Raw genomic sequence first — 23,437 nt, 5'->3', positions numbered from 1 at the left:
TGTAAAACAGGTGTACTGATAGCCGTCCAATCCATGGCTTGTTATGAGTGTCAGGTAGCACCGTGAGTGGGAAAGCACCTTGTAAATTGCAAAGTGATAAACAGAAAGGCTCAGGTGTATCTTACCAAACATAGATACATCTTATGTTTCACTATTTGCAAAACCATGAGTCCAAATGTCGGTTTTAAACATTCTAGAGCCATAGATGATTTCTCTTACAGTTTATTTAGAACTGCATTTTTCAAATGGGCCTTTTTCTTTTTTTCCCACATAAATATGTGGTTTCAAATCCTGAATTAAAAAAAAAAAAAAAACTTCTATAATACACACCAGACACATAAACTGCCTTTTAGATGCTTTTTCCCAGGGGCGAATTTTAAGTACTTGTCATGTTTCAATTTTATATGCAATATTCAGTCAACGTAAGCTACTGTTCTGGTGGCTTATGCATTTGTGTTTTGCATATTTCATACAAGAAAACAGAGAAAAGAGAGAAGTCAGCCAGATGGGTTTCTCTTTCCAGGCAGAGAAGAACTAGAAACATTTGCATGGCCACGACCTCTTCTCTAGACAAAGGATACTTGTTTTCAGGACTGGTCGGGATGACAACCCATCCCCGAATTCCTGAGGCAGCCGTAGGTTTACAATCTAGGTTCTGAAATAGTTCTCAAGAGGCAATTATTTTCAAGTGTATGCAAACCCCTGAAATAGCTAATTTAAAATAATCATATAAAACAGCAGGCCCTTTCTCCAAATTTAGACACTTTCTTTTACAGGCTGTTTAGTTAGCCAAGCCTTGCAGAAGTCCAGCCACCTGTTTGGGACGGGTGAGGGAAGGTGCCAGAGTTCCTAAGAGGTGACTGTTCTTGGCAGCCACCTCCACCCAGCTCTTCCTGGAATCTGTTCTTGTCAGCTTCTGCTAAGACACGGTTTGGTACTCGTGGGTAAAGACAGGCAAGGAATTTCTTGACCTCTCTTCAAATCCCCGTCTCATACTCTCATTGTATTCTTTGGTGACATAAGGACAGTGAAGCCCCTAAGACAGCACGTGGCCCCGGGAAGGGGTTCAGCCACCAGGAAACGCCCTACTCAGTCTGCTCCCCCAGCCTGGCTTCCCCGGGCTCTGCCCCACTGCCCAGGAAGCTGGGTGTGGTTCCCAGAAGGTTTGGTTCAGATTTACATTATAGTTTGCATCAGTGACCTCATCCATTGTTTGGGCTTTCTTTTTTTTTTTTTTTTTTTTTTCTTCACTAAGCAGAATACTTTTGCAAACAAATTTGTTTTTCTCAAAATGTAAAATTCACTGAACAAACTGAAACTTCCAGGTAGGGAGGATTTTTCTGAAATCAGGAAATTCTCAAGTGTTTAAGAACTTAAGAGAGCTACTTGGGAAAACACTGTTTTGCAATCAAGGAGATTAAAGCTTTTTTTCTGGTTCAGTCTCTAGCTTAATGGGAACTGACATTAATAGTTAAAATGAAACAAAATGATAAAGATCAAGAAACAGTGAAACATCATTTTGGGGGGCACAGTTTTGGGGGTCAAGCTCAGGCCACTTGCATGTTAGGCAAACCTTCTACCACTGAACTATATATCCCAGCTCTGAGAAATATTTTAGGTTCTAGTTGAGATTTGTGGACATTTTTATGTTGCTGTCTACTGAACAGTGAAAGTGAGCCCTGGCCACTCAGAAAAAGCCTAACTGAATTCTTAGAACAGTATTTAACAATACCATTTTATTTGGTCATGCTTCATATCTCTATTTTTTAAAATTTTTATTTACTCTTAATAATTTTTAACTTCAGGTTTACTTTTCACCATATTGCTCAGTGTTTTATCTTTAATTGACATATTTTACACAGAGCACAACACACAGATGCTAGGTGTAGTTTCAAGACTTTTGACAATTATATCCATCATTAATTGTAATCACCACTCCAATCAAGACACAGAATATTTTCATCACTTGATATAAGTTTCCTGTGCCCATTTCCAATTAATCTTATTCACCGCAGCCTAACTCCAGGAAATAACAGTTCTGATTTCTATCAGACACCTACAGGGGTGGAGAATATCAAAGTCAAAAATGCAATGGTGGGCTGGGTATTTAGCTCAGTGGCCTAAGTACCTGCCAGGCAAGTGCGAGGTCATGAGTTCAATCCCCGGTGCTGGAAAAAAAAAAAATGCAATGGTAAAGTATATAGTTAGAATACCCAAGGCCTTTGGGTCACCCCTACACACACACACACACACACACACACACACACACACACACACACACACGGTCAAAATCAGTTATCTGACTGGCTTTTATTTGTAATTTGCAAATGGGGCTAAATGTCTCTTTAGAAATGTAGAAAAGATGATCTAACCAGCTGAGCAGAGGAAGCTCTCTTGGTAGGCAGTGAAGGGATGAAAAAAGCAGAAACTGGAAACCAAAAGGAGACTGGTCATTTCAAAGTTACTTTCTTTACAGCGTTAAAATAGAGGAGACTTCCTTATCATGCTAAAATTGGACTGTTTGGAAATTTGGTTATTATTTTTCTCTCTCCTGATTTCTGGGAAAGTCAAACAATTTTTTTTGTTTGTTTTGGTAACATGGAACTCAGCGTGAGTGACTCCATTTGGTATGGTCTGTTGGAGCCTGGTGCAGGAGCTCAGACTAAATCAGTGGCTTCCTATCATTGTATTTAACCACAAATACATCTATTCTGAACTCATGTAGGTGAAATTATACCCTCTCTTTCTATCTGGATCATTTCAAACTAATTTCTATGAGATGTCAATTTTTTTTTTTTTTAATCACTGTTGTTGCATGTACTGTATCAATAGCTTGTCCCTTTTTTAGCTTTTCTTATTCGGGTAAAACATACTTAACATTTGCCAGGCAAATACTTTTAAATGCACAATTCAGTGTCATTAAGTACATCCATAGGGTTGGTGATCATCACTGTTATCCATTTGCAAAACTTTTCATCATTCTACACTGAAGCTCTGTACCATGAAACGATACCCGACCGTTTGTTCTCCTGTCCCAGGACCCCTGCTACACGCTGTCTCTATGAATTTGACTATTCAAGGCACCTCATGTAAGTGGAATCATGTATTATTTGCCCTTTTGTATTAGGCTTAAGTCATTTAGCATGTTTTCAAAGTTCACCCATGTTGTAACATGCCAGAATTTCCTTTTTTTGAGACAGGGTTTTGCTATGCAATTCAGGTTGGCCTTGAACTCACTTTGTAGCAATCCACCTGCCTCAGCCTCCTGAGTGCTGGGATTATAAGGCATGTGCCACCATGCCCAGCCTTGTATATTTTCTTTGAATAAAACGGCAATAACATTAGTATACAAGTATCCATTTGAATCCCTGAATTTAATTCTTTTGGATATTTACCTAAGAGTGGAATTGCTAGATCACATAGGAATTCTATGTTTCGCTTTTTGAGGAAAATTTCCACAGTGGCTGCTTCTTTTTATATTGCCACTAGCAAAGCAAGAGAGTACCGTAGTCAACATGGCTTTTCTCTCTCTCTCTCTCTCTCTCTCTCTCTCTCTCTCTCTCTCTCTGTTTGCTAGTGATTGAAACCAGATCTTGCGTGCTAGGCAATTGCTCTACCAGTGAGCTACACCCCAATTTTCCTTTTTTAAAAAAAATAACAGCCATCCTAATGTGTGGGTAAAGTAACATTGCACTGTGAGGGGGTTTTCATTTTTGTTTTGTTTTTTGAGACAGGGTCTTGATCTCCCTATATCATCCAAGCTGGCCTCAAACTCACGAGTCTCCTGCCTCAGCCTTCTGAGCGTTGAGATTAAAGATTTGGACCACCACACTCAGTTCAGCATACTTTTAATTTGCATTTCCTGAATGATTAATGATGTTGATGATCTTTATACACTTATATTTGCTATGTAGCTTTCTTAACTTTTCCTTACAGTTCTTTGCTCCTCCTGCAAGGGGGATCTGAAATCCCATATGATCTAGAACAGTAAATTATTTTTATCTTCGTGGATGAGTTCAATTTTAAAATACTTTAAGTGGATTGACTATATTTTGTTGTTGTTAGAGAGGGGCTTAACTAAGATTACCATGCTTTACCACTATCATTTTGGAAAGACTCTTTAGTTTTTCAAAAAAAAGGAGAAAAATAATCTTAAAATAAGAAAGCCTTTTGAATTATGTTAGTTTTAGGAAAACTTGTTATAATATTGTCCGTATTTCTCCCAGTTATCCAGTCCCGGGCTGGACCTCTGCAAGTTCACCTGCTAGTCTGCACCTGAATCTTTTCTGCTCAAATTAGCCTGAGTAGATTCTATTGCTTTCAACTGAGAATCCGGGTCAGTTTCAGGAGCTGTTTTAGTCTATGCAAGAGGCAATGACAAAATACCTCAGATTGAACAACTTGACAGCGACAGCAAATGATTTCTTAGACCTAGAGGCCAGGAGGTTCCAGGTGAAGGCGCGCAGATCCGCTGTCTGGTGAGGCCTCCACGCTGCAGGCCACAAGGCGCCTCTCCTTGCTGTCCTCACGTGGTGGAAAGGGGAGTAGCCTCCCTGTGCCTCTTTTTACAAGGCCCTAATCGCAATCATGAGAGCTCCGCTCTCATCATCCGGGAGCCCCTGCAGGTCCACTTGTTAAGACCACTGCCCTGACCCTGGCTCTCAGCATGTGCATCTGGAGGACATTCCCATCAAAGCGATCACTGTGAAGACAAAGTTTTCCTGAGGCAAAGTCCTTAGAAAAAAAATCATTAAACAGTGAAGAGTTACCTCTTTCACAAAAAGACAATATTTCCAAATATGTCAACTTTTAATAATAAGAGACTCCTGGTAATTATAAGCCAGCTAATAGATATTCTTGGAAAACAAGCCAAGATTTTAAAGATGTAGATGATATCTTTCAGTAGGTGATATAGTAACTGTTTTACAAAAGAAATGTATCCTTGGGCTGGGGATTTAGCTCAGCGGCGTAAGCGCCTGCCTTGAAAGTAGGCAGTCGTGAGTTCGATCCCCGGTACAGATAAAAAAGGAAAAAGACAAAAAAAAAAAATGTATTCTTTAGAGAATTTACTTTGAAATAGTACACTTGGAAAGATTGCTATCATTATGTAATCTTTTAGACATGTCAAGTAGTATATTGATATCTTAAAGAAAAACAAAAATACCACATATAAGTACACACAGAAAATTTGAAAACAGGATTTTCCAACATGTTTCAAAAATCTTCGAAATAAAGTTTCACTTTAAATCCACTAAAGATAGCAGAATTAAACGACTTCTAATTAGTTGGTAAAAATAACCGACAGGCCTCAGAGAAAACAAAAAATTTCACTTGTTAAATTTCAGTAAAACAAATTATTGTTAGGTAGAATTGAAAAATGCGTATCATGGTTTAGTAGTCTCTGTGAATGGCAGATTTCTATAAATACTTTTAAAATACCTTTTGTTATTTCTTTAGCTTTGAATGCTTTGAAAAGAATATACCGAAAGTAGCTGAACATGAATAACTAGACCTTTGATTGCTTCACTTCAAAATGCTAAATCAAAATTCTGGTTGTAGCCTGGCAATGTGGTTCAGTGGTGGAGTGCTCGCCTGTCAGGAGAGAGGGCCTGGCTTGGATCCTCAGCGTCAGAAAAACATTTGCGATTTTGTTGTGTTCAGTTGCGTTGTTCCCGTAAATTATTATTATTGTTAGTAATATTTTATTTATTTATTTATTTTGATCGGTACCAGGGATCGAACTCACGACCCCCTGCTTGCAAGGCAGGTGCTTATGCTGCTGAGCTAAATCCCCACCCCAGTTTGTAATATTTCAATAAAAGTGAAACTTTTGTACCAGGAACAACTGACGTAATTGTTTCCTAGTGCATACGTTTTAGCTGAGTGGTACCTGCAGGTAACTTACACGATAATAAAGATGTATTAGGAGTACATGCTCAAAACTTCTTAAAACCTATTCAGAACATTATTTCTCAGCGTATGAGTAATAAGTTGTTACTATGATATTTTATACTTTTTTTTTTTTTTCTTCACTGCAGAGCTTTGAAATCCAGAGCATATTTTATGCCTAAGCACTTTTTCAGGGCGATGAAATCCAGAGCCTGCTGAATTCTGAGCAGGAGCTAAACCACTGAGCTAGACCCTCAGGTCTCCTGAGCACGTTTACTCAGATCCATCATCTTTCTTTCCTTTTCCTGTCTTTCTTTTTTATTGACAATTTCCAATCAGACTTTATTGGTACATTTTAGGTCCATATAGTGATCACATTCATCATAGACGGTTCATCTGTACACGACGTACCTTGATTCTTTGTTTTCCCTCATTCCCTACTCTCTATTTAACCCCTCTTCCCTTCCCCATTTACAAAATTATTATTTCCATTTTTTCCTTCTTTTCTCACTTTTTAAAAAACTTTTCTTCCCCTCTCTACTAGATCCATCGTATTTCAAGGGCTCCCGGATTTGGCTACTCTGTTGACGGCAGGGCTCTAAAGAGTTCAGCTTTAATTATAATTCTCAATGTCATTCCCAACTTTGGCGGCTTCATTTTAGTTTGCTGAAAACAGATACGCACTTAGTTAAGGGGAAAAATTTAAAAAATTAGGATATATAATAGTAACTCTTTTTGATTTCCTATTAACTTGTTTTGAAGTCCTGTAATACTCCCACGATCTTGTTTTGACTGAATAGACTCTGTTCCATTCTGTATGATAGTATCAAGTTTGAGGATATAGGCAACTACTTTGAAGACAATAAGATTCACTAAGCTGCCCATTCTGGTTTGACTATTGTCTCCTTTGGAAGTCCGGTAATGTTTACAATGCCTCAGTTTTATTGGTCTTGTTCTCTACTGTTTTGTCCAACTTTATAATATCTAATGAGATAGACAATTCTTTTTAAGGAAACAAGAGACAACGTTGATAACCATTGTTGATAACCTTGTACTCTGTTCTACATCATGTGCTATGTCTATCCTTGGTTTTGACTGACAGCTTTGTTTTGCCATATTTGACTTTATTCTCTCCCCCCCCCCAAAAAAAAGTAATAAGAACTAAGGAGTAATAAAATCCAAAATGTGTAAATTTTGTTGTAAAAAAGAGAGGGAGAAAAAAAAAAAGAGCTCTAACGGATATAACAGCAAGTGTGTTTAGGGGTGTTAAATAGCTGACTATATTAATGTTTTTGGATCATTGAACACAGCTGTTTGCAGTCTCTCTGTTTGAATGTCCACTTTGTATTCTTTGATACTGTGATTTGAGCAACTATTTCCAAGATGATAATATGTAATCTATTAACAGGTGATTTCTTACTGTTATGTTTTTTTTTTTTTTTATAGTTCTGTATTATGGGTACCCTTACACCACTTTGTTTTGTTTTGTGCTTTTCTCTTTTCCCTCTTAAATAAAAAAAAAAAAAAAAAAAAAAAAAACAGATACGCACTGTATGTTTCCCCAAAAACAAACAGCAAAAATCAGGATGGGATGATCTGCAAATACTAATGTGTACCTCCTTCCCTGTGTGGCTGAGGGGTAGTCGAGAGTTTAGGGATATTTGTATCTAAAGTCCCTTAGCTACTGCTTTGCTGGATTTGTTCGTGCTGAAGAAAATTGTAAAGTATATACACTAACTCCAGTCTGCCCATCTCCAAAACAAGGTTTTGGATAGTTTTTAACTAGAATTGTACCAAGCTACTGCTAGCCTAAACCAATTCTAATCTAGTTTTTGTTTTTAAACTCTCAGCTAATTGTTCAAAACAAGTTGGGTGTGGTGGCACCCTGTGATCTCAGCACTCTGGAAGGAAATTGATCACAAATTCAAGCCCAGCCTGGGCAATTTAGTGAGTTAGTGATACCCTGTCTCAAAACAAAAGGGAAAAGGGGCAGGAGAGGCAGCTCAGTGGGAAGTCCCCTGGATTTAATACATAGTATCACCAACCTCCACAGAGTTCCCAAGATCCTCAAGTCTCACATGAAGTTCCTTTGTAACTTTGTTTTGACATTAATGTTTTTCTGAATTCTGGAAATGTTTGTCGCTCTGTGGATAATACCCAGAGGGATTGAGGGTTTAATTATGTATAACCTTTAGGTTGTGTTTTTGACATCTAAGAGTAAATTATTGGAGACGGATAATGCCATTGCTTTCTTTTCCAGATGGAGAAGTCACCTCATGGGACAGCGCCAGGGCTGTGTAACTGATCTCTGCGACACAGGGCATGTTAACAGAACCTGCTAAGAGTCCTCCGCCAGCAGCTGTGCCTTGTAACATCTGTTCGATGCTAACCAGTCCTGGTCAAGAGACAATGCCCTAGTGGGCTGGTTATCCACTGCTGCAGAACACGTTACCTCGAAACCTGTGGCTTAGCACAGTAATAAACACAGTTTCCGTGAGTCAGGGGTTCAGGAGGCCGTGGTCACCTGCGGGTGCAGCCAGGGCTGTAGGGTCGCTGCCATGGTCAGTGAGTGGGGCATGGTTGGCAGGAGCCTCAGCCCCTGCCACATCTAAGTCCCACCCTTTGGCCTTTTGCAGGTCCAGCTGGTTCCTCCTCAGTTTTCCCTTAAGGAAACCCATCAGGCAATCTTTGCTCACACAGCCCGATGCACAGATGAAAACTCAAAACGGGAGACGACAGAAACGAATCATCTTAGAAGAAACCACCCACAGTAGGCAGAAGATAAAACAGCTACGTTGAGACATGGAGCCCATGCAAGTGGTCCAGCATCTGACTCACTATGTGTTTTGAAAAAGAAAACAGCGGAAAGGCAACTAGAAAAAATAATCTGAATATATGTTAGCACTGGAGATGAGCGGGATGGAAGGAAGAAAGCAAACGGCTGGCAGGTAGATTCACCTCTGTAAAAAGTCTGAAGGCTAAGGTAGAGCAAAGAGTTTTAGAATCATTGAGTGAAGGGTAAAACTAACAAAGCACAGCAAAGAAAGTTCATCTATAAGAAACAAGGATGGCATTAATCTTTACCAGACTAGATGCTAGAATATTATGGACCAGCGCTGTCGAAACTGTGAGAGTTCTGGGCATGCTGGTGCACACCTGTAATCCCAGCTCTCAGGAGGCTGAGGCAGGAGGATCACTGGGTGTTTGAGGTCAGCTGGGGCTGCGTAGTGAGTTCAAGACCAGCCTGAACTACCTATCAAGTCCCTGTCTCAAAAAACCAAAAAGAACAAACAAACATAATAGTACGAAACTTTTTTTTTCAATGAACTAAGAGAAGCAAGCAGTATAAAGGAAATAAACTAGCATATATGTTAAAATACTTTTAAAGCAACAGAATACATAATTTGGGGAATTATTTGAACTTCTCCCTATTTCCTATTTATCTTCTATTTTGCTCTTTATTTGTGTGTGTGTATGTATACACAGATATAATTTTAAAGTTTCTCATATAAAAGAGACCATGTGCTATTTAATCTTGTGTGTCTGATTTGCTCCACGTAACATTATATTCTCAAGTTGTATCCATTTTCCTACAAATGCCTCAAATTTATCTTCCTCCGTGGAAGAATCATTTTGCCTCCAGATAACTACTTGGAAGAAAATGATACACAGTGTATGGACTATCACATTCTCTTATTATTTTGTCATGAATTTTTTTTTTTCTAAAAACCTTATGAAACACCACAAAATTATGAGGGATAAATATTTCCAGCTGAGAATTTCATACATCCCTAAGCCCTCCATTGACAGAGAGTAAAGGGCCGGGGGGTGGCTCAGCCTAGGGTCAGAGGGGTCCTGGATTCTGCTGTTAGCACTGCCAGAAGCAAAACATGCAGTGAAACTGTTTTGTTTTGTTTTGCTTTTTAGCATGGAAGAGTTATGAAGAAGGAAATGTAATCATGCCGTTCTATGTCAAGCCCAGTGAAAGGGCCACGATGTCCCTGGTAATCTCCTACCCACTGTCCCGTGCCTCCGCCCCACCAGGTGGGATGATTAGAAATTGCTACCAAGTCTCCTGTCCCCTCTTTTCCCTCTTTTTCTTTTTCCATTTAAAAGCATTTATTGGAGGTGAGCAAGGAGGTGGCTGACACGCGTGGGGCTACAGACATGGCCAGAGGCGCAGCTCAGCTCACTCCAAGGCTGCGTCCTCACAGCGGCCTGCAGGCCTCAGGGGAGCAGCCCTGGCGTGTCACCGTGCCCTTGCCCTCCTCTGCTGGCCCCCTTGGGCAGCCGAGCTTTCCTCTTGCTCTCCTCTGGTGAATTGTGTCTCACCCCGATAGTCACAGAGTATCACCTTCATTCCTACTTCTGTCCAGATTTGACCTCCAACTTCCTGTTTCTATAAACTGAGGTGAAATTCGTTTTGTTCACAAGCAAACATGTGAAAGCAAACACTTCAGAGGAACGGGGAGTGCTTGCAACGCAGGACCCTACGGCTTCTCCCCAAACCAAGGTCATCTCTTTGGAAGGCGCCACATGACTGCCCTGCCTAGAACTCACCTCCAGTTCGGTCAGGCTTTCTTGCTTTTCTCCACAAGACTTGCCTGACATTTTATCTTGCATCTGTTTGTATTCTGATTTTCCCTCCTCTTAGACCATAAGCCTCACAAACGTGGGGTACTCGGGTGTCTGGTGACTGCATGGCCTCGGGACCTAGACTATGCCCATCTTGTGGCAAGTTCTCAACAATAATTGTCGGATGAAATACCATAATGCAGGCTCTGCCTATTGTTTTGAACTTTTGAGTCAATCAATAGAGAAGCAAGAGTAAAGAGTCTAATTTCAGAATGAGCCCAATTACAGAACAGCATAAATGTTGAAACACTAAAGCAGCAAATGATCGCAAACAAAAGTTAGTAGAGAATAGGTCACAGGACAGCTTAGCACAGCAAGGTCTCCCAGTTTAAGAACTCAGTATAGTTGACTGGTTAAAATGTTGTTGGGCATATTATTTAAAGGTGCAAAGGTCTCCACAGAGAAACTAAATCATGCTTGTCTACTTGGAAGTAATGGAAGCTGGGTGTGAGTGGTATCAAAATTTCCAATTAACAAAATAACAAAAAGATGTAGTTTAATGCCAATATTTTAATATTTAATAATGCTGTTCCAGATAGCCCTCTTACAAAGTCGATTGGTACTTTGTAAGTTCAGTTGACAAGGCAGCAGTACTGCAAATGGTTGCCACTAGGACACTGTGCTTTCTCCAAAGATGGCTGACGTGCAGCATGCATCTGTTTGTTATGCTTCTGCACAGTCCTCGCCATGCTGGACCCAGGCTGTCTGTGAGACTCACTTTACCACAGGAAATGGCACAAGTGACACCCTGACGCTCTGGACTAAGGCTTTAAGGAGGTCTGGGAGCTTCTGCTGCCCCACTGGAGGGGTTGGGGGACCCCCACAAGGAGAGAGAAGGGCTCTGCGAAACAGAGGGAGGAAGAGGGGCCTGGCTGTCCCTGTGGAGCTGCTTAGCCCCATCCGCTAGTCAGACATGAGTGCAGCCATCTTGATGTTCGCCCCAGCGCTATCTGACTGCAGCCACATGAGACACCTCCAAAGGGCCTGGCAGAAACATCATGCTTTGGAACTTCAGTTCACCCACAGAACTGTGAGAGATAGTAACATGGCTATTGCCTTTAGCTGCTAAGTTATGGTGTGGTTTGTTATGGAGCCAAAGATAACTGAAATAGGCACACTTAATCTTCTGCCAGGTCACCCACTTCCTGCTCAAGGTCCAATCAATCCCAAGAACTGAAGAGGGTAAGGGGGTGAGGAGGAGAGATAGGGGGCTGCCCCTATTATCTAGCCATTTTGAGAAGATCCCACGGGTGGAAGATTTGTAGAACATTTAGTAACATGGATAGATGTTCATACTTATTAAATGACAAAATACAGCAGATTTTAAAGTGAAGGGTATACTAGTCCATAGGTCTACACGTTGTCTCTTTCAAATATGCAGAACACGGATACATATAGTCAGGTGACAGCTCAGCATTACAAATTCCTGGAATGACATAAGCATTGTGCACTTGGTCCTTGTGACTTAGTCTTAGGGAAATAGCTCTGGTTCATGATCTAGTGTGATACTGGGGAAATAGTTCAGCAAAAGACAACACACTGGGTTACAGTGTTCTCTAGGTACGGTGCCCGGTAATCTCGTAACACATTTTTCCATGCTAAGGTTAAGCTAGGGATGGACTGCATCACCTCTTCCTTTGCATGGTAATAATCAGGAATACTGTACATAAGAGCCATTAACTAGTCGACATCATTGGCTTTTTAGTCCTACAGAAACTGTAAAACCAACCTCAGCAGTAAAGCCAGTTGGGAATCCTGGAGATTATGCTCTTGAGATCATTCTACCCTGTTCTGTTTAACTTTTCTCTTTGGGCACCACTAGCTGGATGCTGAAAAGGGAGACTGGCTCAGGGTCTGTTAGTCTCAAAAGAGACTTGCATATGCACTGGGGAGGCTGAGGCAGGATACCATTGCGAGTTCGAAACCAGCCTGGGCTACAAAGTGAGCTCAAGGCCAGCCTGAACTGCATAGTAAGATCCTGTCTCAAAAGAAAAAAGAAAAAGTCTTGCACACGATGACCCTTACTCTGTTAACAAAAGTAGTATTCAGAGTGAAACAAGCTTTTTTTTGGTGGGGACAGGGTTTTGCTGTGCAGTTCAGACTGGCCTTGAACTTTTACTTTCTAGCCTAGGCTCCTCCTTGTCTCGGTCTCCCGAGTGCCGGGATTACAAGCATGTGCCACCATGACAGTTTCACGACGTACTGGTCAATATCTTGTGGACGCTCCCTGCATGCCACTGGGGTCGAGGCTCAGGTGGAGAATGCTGAAGGCAAAGCGCGGACTTCACCATCGCCTACATGGGTAAGGTGGGGTCTGCCCGGTCTCTCCGCTCTGACACACTGTGCCTTGCCCTTCCACACCTGCTCTGCGGAGACAGTCACAAGTCCAGCTGACATGTAAGTCAAAGGATCGGGCCATTGCATATGCTTTTAGCGAACTGGACCATCTAAGTGACCGGGAACGGACCCTTTAGTGCTTGTGCCTACTGGGTACAAGAACAGGGACTCTAGGAACAGACAGTTTAGTCTCAGCTTGCCCCCACTTTAACTAACTTGGGGGCCCATTTCATTATTCAATATTCCTTTTTTTTTTTTTGAGATAGATTCTTGCTATGCAGTTCAGGCTGGCCTTGAGTTTACTACGTAGCCCAGGCTGGTCTCAAACTCACCATGGCCCTCCTGTCTCTGCCTCCCAAGGGTTGGGTAACAGGCATGTGCCACCACACCCAGCATCCCTTTTCATTTTTTAACAATGGAGACATTAAATACTAAAAATATGCTTATATAAAGTGTACAAACTTGATAATTTACTTTAAACCAGTATCACAGAGTTTAGCAAACATTGTATTAATATATAGTATGATTAGGGGTCACATTATATAATTTAGCTTTAAATTAAGAAATATATATATATATATATATGTGTGTGTGTGTGTGTGTGTACATATAGTATACTGAGAGAAAAAATTAATGGTTGATAGTATCATTGGTGATGTTTGCTTACTTATGCATTCTAAGTTTTCTATAATAAAGCTTCATCACTTTTTAATAAGAAAAAAATAGAAGTTAGTTCCCAGATTCATTACATCTGCTATTGCTGGACGTGTGAAAAATGACCACTACCTCATTCCACTGCTGGGAAGAAAACTTGCTAAACCCTTTCTGAAGAGCGTCTTGGCAATAAGTGTCAAATGCATTAACATACTGCAGACGGACTGAGTCTGCAATTCCGGTTCTAGTTATGGAAAACCCTGTGCCGTGCGCATGAGTGAGAGTGTGTCCACGCAGACATTCGGTGCATCAGTTATAGAAGGAAAAACTGGTCCCAGCTGCCTGCCTGTATGTGAACCTTGGTGCTGCACGGCCAAAAGAGCATGTTATAGAAGAGGGTTTCTTGGAGTGTTAAAAATGTTTACAATACTATGAAGTACAATGCTGTTAAGGCAGTATTTGGCCAATATTATTTGATTTCTGTAAAATACACACATATGCATACACAAGAAAAAATTATATAAAATACATGTATAGTATAAATGGCAACAATATTCAAGATAATGAGGTCCACGTTTTTAAAACTTGGGCTTTTATATACTTTTCAGATTGCTTTCAAAAAGTCTTTTATTTTTAATTTTATTTTAAAAGTAGCAAAATACAACAGAACAAGACAGAATAAAGCCAACTAAGATCGTACAGTGAAATTGGTACAGAACTTCACAGCAGGTTACCGGGGTAACAGTAATAGGTATCAGTATATTTTGTTATCTTTATAATAGTTGTTCTTTCAATCACATATATCAAAATGAGATGAAATACAGAACATTATAGAACTTATCAAAACAGAATATTGAATAGAGCAGTACCATTAATCAGAATAGAGCAAAACAGTAATATAAATATTTGCCTTCAAAGAGATGGTAGAAGGAAGTCCCACTTATTTGCTATGTCAACCTCCCAGGAGAGGCTCAGATTTCTGGTTCCCATTTGCTAATGGGGGGGGGGGGAACAGACGGACAGGAGAAGCGGGGGTAGGGGAAGTGGGATGTTTGACTCTAGGCCATGCATCAGTAGGTTCACTATTGCTTAGCAGGGAGGCAGGCTGGTTTGGTTACCCAGTGTCCTAAGTCCCAACATGGCGGGGATCTTAGGAGCTGCTGGTGGTTCTCCCCCTGGAAGGGCCACAGTCTGCCACACTGCCACTGCTTACCATGGCGGGGAGGTGCTTGCTTCAAAAAGTCTCTTATTTTTGAAAGTAGAAAAGGCAATGCTATTTTTAACATGCCTATCATAGAGAATTTGGAAAAATACAAAAGCAAGCTGCAAACTATAGGATGATGATGTAAAATATTTGCCAAGGTCTCAATTTTGGTCATCTCTTAAGATGGGAAGAGGTGAGGAAATAATGTGAAGGTTTTTTTTTTTATACCAGGGATCAAACTCACCACCTCACACTGCCAGGCAAGAGCTTATGCTGCTGAGCTAAATCCCCAGTCAATGTGAAGGTTTAATATTCTTTTTACAATGTGTATATTATTTTGTTTTGAGACAGGATCCTGCTATGAAGTTTCAGGCAGGCTGTGAACTCACTATGCAGCCCAAGGTGGGCTCCAACTCACGAAGATCCTCCCTGCTCAGCCTCCTGTGTGCTGGGGCTACAGGCATGTGCCACCACCTCCAGCTCAGTGTGGATATTGTTTTTATCTCTGTAATATGAACAATGATAAAGGCTTAAAAATAATACAAACATCATTTTTATTTTATTTATTTATTTGAGCCAGGGTCTCCCTAATATAGTTCACACTGGTCTTTTTTTTTTTTTTTTTTTTTTTTGTCTTTTTGAGACAGGGTCTCGCTATGCAGTTCAGGCTGGCCTTGAGCTCACTTTGTAGCCCAGGCTGGTCTTGAACTTGCAAAGATCCTTCTGCCTCAGCCTCCTGAGTGCTGGGTTTACAGATGTGTGCCACCATGCCTGGCTCAGGCTGGTCTTCAACTCACCCTATAGTCCAAGCTGGCCTCAAACTGGTGGCAGCCCTCTTGCCTCAGCCTTCTTAGGCTGGGATTACAGGCAGAGCCACGCCCGGCAAAAACACTTTTAAGGGGTGCATATGTTTTACTATACCTCTTATTGTAGTTTTGGGCACTTAGCTTTTCCCCATGTTTTCAGTATTATGATTAATGACCATCTCTGTTTGCAAATATTTTTCTTTATTGATTATATTCTGTGATAAATTGGAAGGTCTGAGATCAGTTTGCGTATACTAATCTTAAGCATTTTGCATGAAATGTATGTCGATATATAAAGAATAATAGATTTAACTTTCTATTTCTTCATAGCAAAGCGTCAGTAAGACCTTTTAGTTTTAGTTTCTAATTTACTCGGAGAATTTCTCATGGGAAAAAATATATTTTCTTTGGAAATAGATCCTATAGTCTTATTTGAAAATAATTTTTTAACCCAATAGAAGCTCCACAAGCTTTTAAAAATTATTCTATTTTATAATTACTGTAAGTTGATGCTGCCCAAGTCCATTATCAAATAAATGGCAAGGAGGAAACATAAATAGTCAAACAAATACATTTTTTCTACATTTTTTTCTACTTACTAATCTATGTTTAACATTCCTTTGGGTCCTTCAATTTTTTTCCAGTTTACTTATCTGTAAAACCAGAAGTCTGGCTTTACCTCACAAAGGACTGATTTGTTTTCTGTTTGTTTTGCTTCTGAGGTTCAAACTGTGAAGAAAGACTGAACACATTGTTACTGTTGGGGGAAGCTACTTAGCTAAGAACACAGTGTTTGACAGTGAGTGTGAGTGTGTGTGTGTGTGTGTGTGTGTGTGTGTGTGTGTGTTTTACTGGGGATTGAACCTGGGGCCTTTGCACTGAGCTACATTCCCAGATCTTTTTATTTTGACAAAGGGTCTCATTAAGTTGCTAAATTGCCCAGGGTGGGCTTGAACTTGCAATCCTCCTACTCTGCCTCCCAGAGTAATGGGATTATGCTTGTGTGCCACTGTACCAAGCCTTATTTGTGTTTGTTTTTGTTTTGAGACAAAACTTTTTGAGACAAAGTTTCACTAGGTAATGCAGGCTGGCCTTGAGCTCACTTTGTAGCCCAGGCTAGCCTGAACTCCAGTGATCCTCCTGCCTCAGCCTCCTGAGTGTTGGAATTACAGGCATATGCCACCCAGTCTTACATAGTTATTTTAATTAAGATTGCCATTAGAGAAGTCACAAATATCAGGATGCAAAAATTTAAAATGTTCTTAAGCAAGGGCTTTGGTCTTAGTGGGTGTTTTTGTTTTTGTACTAGGAATTGAACTCATGACCTTGTGCTTGTCAGGCAGCGCTGTGCTGCTGAGCTATATCCCTGGCCCCAGGGGTTTGGTTGTAGATAGCTAATGGTTTACCAATTTTACATGTAATGACAAGAGGCAAATTTGGGTGGAAGTTTTTAAGCTTGTCTGTTACTTTCTGGCTACCTCTCTGAAGCTAAGAGTTTTCGTTTGTAAAATATGGATGCTTCCTACATTGTGTAGGGTAGTACAGCGAGAGGACATATGAAGCCCCAAGTGTGATGTCTGGCATCTGATCAGTGTTTCATATTACTTGGTTCCCTAGGTCCAATTAGTCTACCTAGAACTTTCAGACTGTCAGAAGAGAGATTATATTGCTTAAAGGAGACAACATTTCTGTTAAAGATTTCATTTCTGTTAAACATTTCAGTTCAAGAGATCTGCTGTACAACGTGGTGACAAAAGTTAATAATGCTGTATTTTTAAAAAACTCATTGAACTGGGTATGTGTCTCAGTGGCAGAGGTCTTGCCTTGCATGCACAAGGCTCTGAGTTTGATTTACAGAACCACATACAAACACACAAAATCCTGTTGAGAGCAAATAATAAATTCTCACCACACACACAAAAATAAGCATGTGAGGCAGTGTATAGTTGAAACAGTTTGCTCTAGTCATTTCACTGTGTATACATATTTCAAACAATTTATATATACTTATATATGCAACATGTGTAAGTTTTATCAGTCAATTAAAAACAAACTAATACAGGTATGTAAATATATAATACTTGCATAAGTTTAAAATAAAATGAACTGAGAAGCCATAATTCATCTCCAGGATGCATTAATAATTTTTTTGCATTAATAATTTATATTTCAACACAATAGCTGCTTTATATTTAGAATAATGATTTAAAATATACCTTTTTACTGCATAAGGTGTGAGACTGCTACAGTTTAATGCTTCTTTCTAGCCTTGGTCCTATCAAACTCCTTAAAAGACTCGACTACAGGGGCTGCGGATTTAGCTCAGGGGCATAAGCACCTGCCTTGCAGGCAGTTGTGAGTTCGATTCCCAGTACTGATTAGAAAAAAATTAAAAAAAATACCCTACTACATTGGTTATTATTAGTCTCTTATGCACTGGGAAATTGTGAAAATTAAAAGCAAAATGAAGGGAAAAAACCTGTGAGTTTATGCAGATGAGGTAAGTAGCTGATGTCGGCAAGTGGAGGTAAAATTCAAAATACCGTAAATCGTGTTCTGGGATTTTCACACACAGAGAGTACTGGCAAGGTTGCTACATGGAGCTTGCTTGGAATCTTGGCCAGGGGTTTACTTCAATCCTTGGGCACTGTGCCATTTTGCAATTTGAAACTGAAGTTTCAATTTTAGTGTATTTAACAGCTATTTTCTTCATTTGTGTGTTCTGTCAGTTTTATTGATCAAAGGGCCTTTGGGGCACTTACCAGGCAAGAATGGTCTTCCTCTTCTTCTAGTTATTCCACTTACCAGAGTCATCATGATGGCAATAGGGAGCCGAGAGTGCTCAGGCAAAACAAACCAAACCCCAGCCCAGAGTCACATAACACAACACATCTAACACCTCTTCAGTAACTTTGGTTTGCTCAAAATATGAGAGCTGAGGGGCTGGGGATTTAGCTCAGCGGCATAAGCACCTGCCTTGCAAGCACGCAGTCATGAGTTTGATCCCTGGTATCAAAAAGCAGACAAAAAATACCCTGAGAAAATATGAGAGCTGAACTTTTTCTTGCAAAGTAACCCCAGCCTTAGGGTTTTGCGCGTGCCATCATGGAGCTAGCATGGGGAGCAGACAGGGAGGAGAATGGGGATCTCAGGGTAGCTCAGGAAGGGGAGGATGCACGATTAGCCCCTTCCTTGGGAGCAGGCCAAGTGTGCTCCTAGCAGGCTCTCTCTCTGTTCCTACTTCTCTATTCCGTTTGCAACAGACCTGAGACAAGGAAGGTGGACGAGGAATAGGATGCCGTCAGCTGCTGGTTTACGTCATTTCACAGAACATGTCAGCTGGCAGGGCCCTTAAAACCATCTAGCCTGACCATTTCTGACTACAGACCCAGAGGCCGGTCAGGGAAGAGAACGTCCCCAGCATTGTGCACTTAGTAGCAGAACTAGTTCTAGATGTGGATTTGGGGGGAAACAAAAAGCTGGCGTCAGTCAACGTTCAACGCGAAGTTTGCTATGGGCACCTGTGCTCCTCAGCTCTCCGCGGCTGGAATAAAACAACATGCACAACCTCAAGGAAGAAAGGGTTACCCTGGCTCACCGTCTCAGCCCAGATGTGCATTGCTGTGAAAGGAGGGAGAACCTCAGGGTAGGAGAGGACGGTGGAGTAAGCTGCTCACCACACAGCAGCCAGGAGCAGGGAGAGCCAGGACGGTGCAGGGAGTAGCCAGTCCGCAAGGTCATGTTCCCGTGACCCCGCAAGCACACAGAAGTGTGCCTTCGTAATCACGTAGGCGTCTTCAGGCCAGTCAGTCAACAATCAAGACTGACCATCACAGCGTATTTTCACCTCCTTTTTTATTCCTTGTGGTCCTCTCCACTCCCAGCCCCTAAAGGAGAACCCGGTGCCTCTCTGCTACCCTCTGGCATGCAGCAGTGACACCCACTCCAGCCCTCTCCATCAGGGATGCTCACTCTATTTTCTCAGCACACTGATGTCACTCAGCTCTTGGGAAAGGTATTTCTTTAAACAAATTCACATAAACATTCTAACTGGTACTTAATCTCCTACTTATCTTACTGGGATTACTTTGGAACCCGGATGAATTTCTAAATCTTTTGTGAGTGTGTGTGTGTGTATGTGTGTGACACAGTCTCCTAAGTACAGGCTGGCCTTGAACTCACTTACGTAGCCCAGAGCGGTCTCAAACTCAATGGCAGTCATCCTGCCTCAGCCTCTTGAGGGCTGGGATTACACGAGTATGCCATCATACTTGGTTTAAATAGTAAATATTTAAGACAAAATGCAAAAGGACTTTTTATCTCTTATAGGCCAATCAATCAATCAAGGTAGAATTAGTCCTGGTGTTGCTCAGTTTTAAGTCATAAAGATCTAAACACAAAGCGAAAATCAAGCTGGTGGGTCGCACGGCAAGAGGACGAGGTCTTTTGTTCTAGGTTGGAAGTGTTTTAAGCAGTCAAGGTTCGGACCTAGCAGAAGCTCCCTGGAGTGGGGTAGTAGCAGCTCTGGGTTAATGTGAATATCAGATTTGGAAACAGAAATGAGGACTTTCAATGGATTCCTTTGAAGTCAGTACACTTAGCTGATGGATTTACTTTTGTCAAGGATTTTTTTCCTAAATGAAGTTCCATGTATTACATCCAGAGAGAAATCTATCTTTAAACTATGTTTTGGGGATTCATTTGAATTAAATCTAAGATTGTTTTCTAGTTTAGTTTATGTAAGACAGTGGTGATGGTTTACGGGGATCTCTTATGTTAGAAAAGATTAAACCAGAGAGATTTTCCCTGATCTGAATACTGCAGTTAGCAGAAGGAAGCGATGAATAAGTCCAGAAGCAGGAGATTGGATGAGAGCAGAGTGCTCAAGTACGTCGTTAAGGGTGAAACAAATGACACAGAGTTGGGATTCAAACCCAAGAAAAATAGCTGTAGTCAAAGAGGAGGGTGCTTAGCAAAGAGGCGGGGGGGGGGGGCGATACAAAGGAGGTCTCGAGATGTTGGTATCTTCAACTCAAGTATCAAAAGCAGATTCTGGTCCTCTCCTTTACATTTTTTCTTACTGTATTTCTCAAGGATTAGCACTGAATTTTCTTTTCACTTACTGGTATTTCCTTACTGCCTCAGGAATACATATTGTCCACAGGATTTCAGCCACCTCAATATGCATCTTAAATTAAGACCTTCGTCTTCAGCCCAGAGCTCGCTCTTTTTATAGTTTCCTATAGCTAATCATCCTGGGCCAACAGGCATATTATTACAGTTTGTGTACTCCCAGAACTAAAATCCATTTCCTTCAAAATTTAGTGATGCCTTCCCAGTTAACTCTCTTATCTTTGAGCATTCCAAACATTCAGGAATTTTGTGGAGTCATGGTCAAATTTGTTTCACGATATTCATGTTGGTGTCATCTTTGTTTTCTGATGGGGTCTCACAATGATCCTCCTGTCTCAGCCTCCTGAGTGCTGAGATTACAGATATGCACTACTATGCCCAGTTCTTTCCAGTGGGATCTTCACTTGTGTTTTTCTGGTTAACTCCGTTGAGGTCTGGCTTCTATCTGTTTCTGTCCAGTACCCAAGAGTGTCTACTCAATGATAAACGAACATTTTTCAAAGTGTCAGTAAACTAAATCAATGTCAAAAGAATAACTCAATACTTTTGTTTCCTGTAAGACAGGATCCTTTTCACATTAAAAAAAGCCATCAGGGGCTGGGGATTTAGCTCAGTGGCATAGGCGCCTGCCTTGCAAGCAGGCAGTCCTGAGTTCGATCCCTGGTACCGATAAAAAACGAAAAAGACAAAAAAAAAAAAAAAAAAAAAAAAAGAAAAAGAAAAAGCCATCAAATGGAAGAGATAAAAAGTTGATTCAGATGAGGTTTCTCTCTCTGGGCTACATGGCAACTGGATTAGAAAAATCTACAGGTTTTATTCAAGGGATCAAACAGTTATGAATTTTTCTTTCTTTTTTTCCTCCTAAAGAAGGACGTTTACTCTTTTTTTTTTTTTTTTTTGTCTTTTTCCTTTTTATCGGTACCGGGGATTGAACTCACGACTACCTGCTTGCAAGGCAGGCGCTTATGCTGCTGAACTAAATCCCCAGCCCCATGTGTGGGTTTTCTCCTCAGCTCATGGCGATCCGGGGAGACGGAGAACTTTCTTTTTTTTTTTTTTTTTTTTTAAGAGGAAAAAGAGAAAAACACAAAACAAACCAAAGCAGCGTAAGGGTACACGCAATACAGAACTACAAAAAAAAAAAAAAAAAAAAAAAAAAAAAACAAAACAAAACAAAACAAAAAAACATAACAGTAAGAAATCACCTGCTAGTAGATTACACACTATCTTCTTGAAAATAGTTCCTCAAATCACAGTATCAAAGAACACAAGGTGGACATTCAAACAGGGAGACTGCAAACAGCTGTGTTCAATGTTCCAAAAACATTGATAAAGTCAGCTATTTAACACCCCCAAACACACTTGCTGTTATATCCATTAGAGCTCTTTTTCTTTTTTTTTTTTCCCTCTCTTTTTTACAACAAAATTTACACATCTTGGATTTTATTACTCCTTAGTGCTTATTACTTTCTTTGGGGGGGGGGGGAAGAATACAGTCAAATATGGCAAAACAAAGCTGTCAGTCAATACCAAGGATAGACATAGCACATGGTGTAGAACAGAGTACAAGTTTATCAACAATGGTTATCAACGTTGTCCCTTGTTTCCTTAAAAAGAATTGTCTATCTCATTAGATATTATAAAGTTGGACAAAACAGTAGAGAACAAGACCAATAAAACTTAGGCATTGTAAACATTACAGGACTTCCAAAGAAGACAATAGTCAAACCAGAATGGGTATCTTAGTGAATCTTATTGTCTTCAAAGTAGTTGCCTATGTCTTCAAACTTGTTACTATCATATAGAATGGAACAGAGTCTAATCAGTCAAAACAAGATCGTGGGAGTACTACAGGACTTCAAAACAAGTTAATAGGAAATCGAAAAGAGTTACTATTTATATATCCTAATTTTTTTGAATTTTTTCTTTAATTAAGACAAACATAAGAAATGACTAAATAATTTTTTTTTGAAACAATAAGGGGGAGATTGAGATAAAACAGGACATAACAATATAGCAATAGAGGTCACAGCATGACTGTTTCAACAACCTAGTACTTCACCACCTTATAACCTGACTTAATAGTAGTTACCATAGTGTCTTTTTCCTTGAAATATTTGGATAAAACTTCATATACTCTAGCTTCAAATATTTTCATATCAAGAAGCCCAGAATAAAGCCTTTCTAATTAATGAGTGAAAACTTTATAAGGCTTCAAGGCCACCTAATGGGGAATCATGATTACCACATATTTTTATATATTTGAATCATTATTTACATTAGGGAAACTATTCGGTATTCACACATGCGAGATTGATTTATTTCACTAATGAGTATGGTCTCAAGCTGCGCCCATTTATTGATAAATATCTCAATGTGATCCTTCTTTATAGCTGAATAATACTCCATTGTATAGAAATACCACAACTTTTTTATCCATTCCTCAGTTGATGGGCACTTGGGTTGTTTCCAAGATCTGGCGATTACAAATTGTGCTGCTATAAACATAGGTGCACATATATCACTGTGGTATGATGCTTTCAGTTCTTCTGGGAATATGCCTAGAAGTGGAATAGCTGGAATAAATGGGATTTCCAGTCCCAACTTTTTGAGAAATCTCCAGACAGATCTCCACAAAGGCTGTACCAGTCTACACTCCCACCAGCAGTGCAGGAGAGTTCCTTTTTCCCCACAGCCTCTCCAGCATTTGTTGTCGGTTTTCTTGATCCTGGCCATTCTTTCAGGAGTGAGATGGTATCTCAGTGTGGTTTTAATTTGC

This window comes from Cavia porcellus, unplaced genomic scaffold, assembly GCF_034190915.1.
Source record: "Cavia porcellus strain 051 isolate PalLab524CR breed Dunkin Hartley unplaced genomic scaffold, mCavPor4.1 scaffold_1, whole genome shotgun sequence".
NCBI lineage: Eukaryota > Metazoa > Chordata > Mammalia > Rodentia > Caviidae > Cavia > Cavia porcellus.
Note: the sequence above shows the minus strand (reverse complement) of the source record.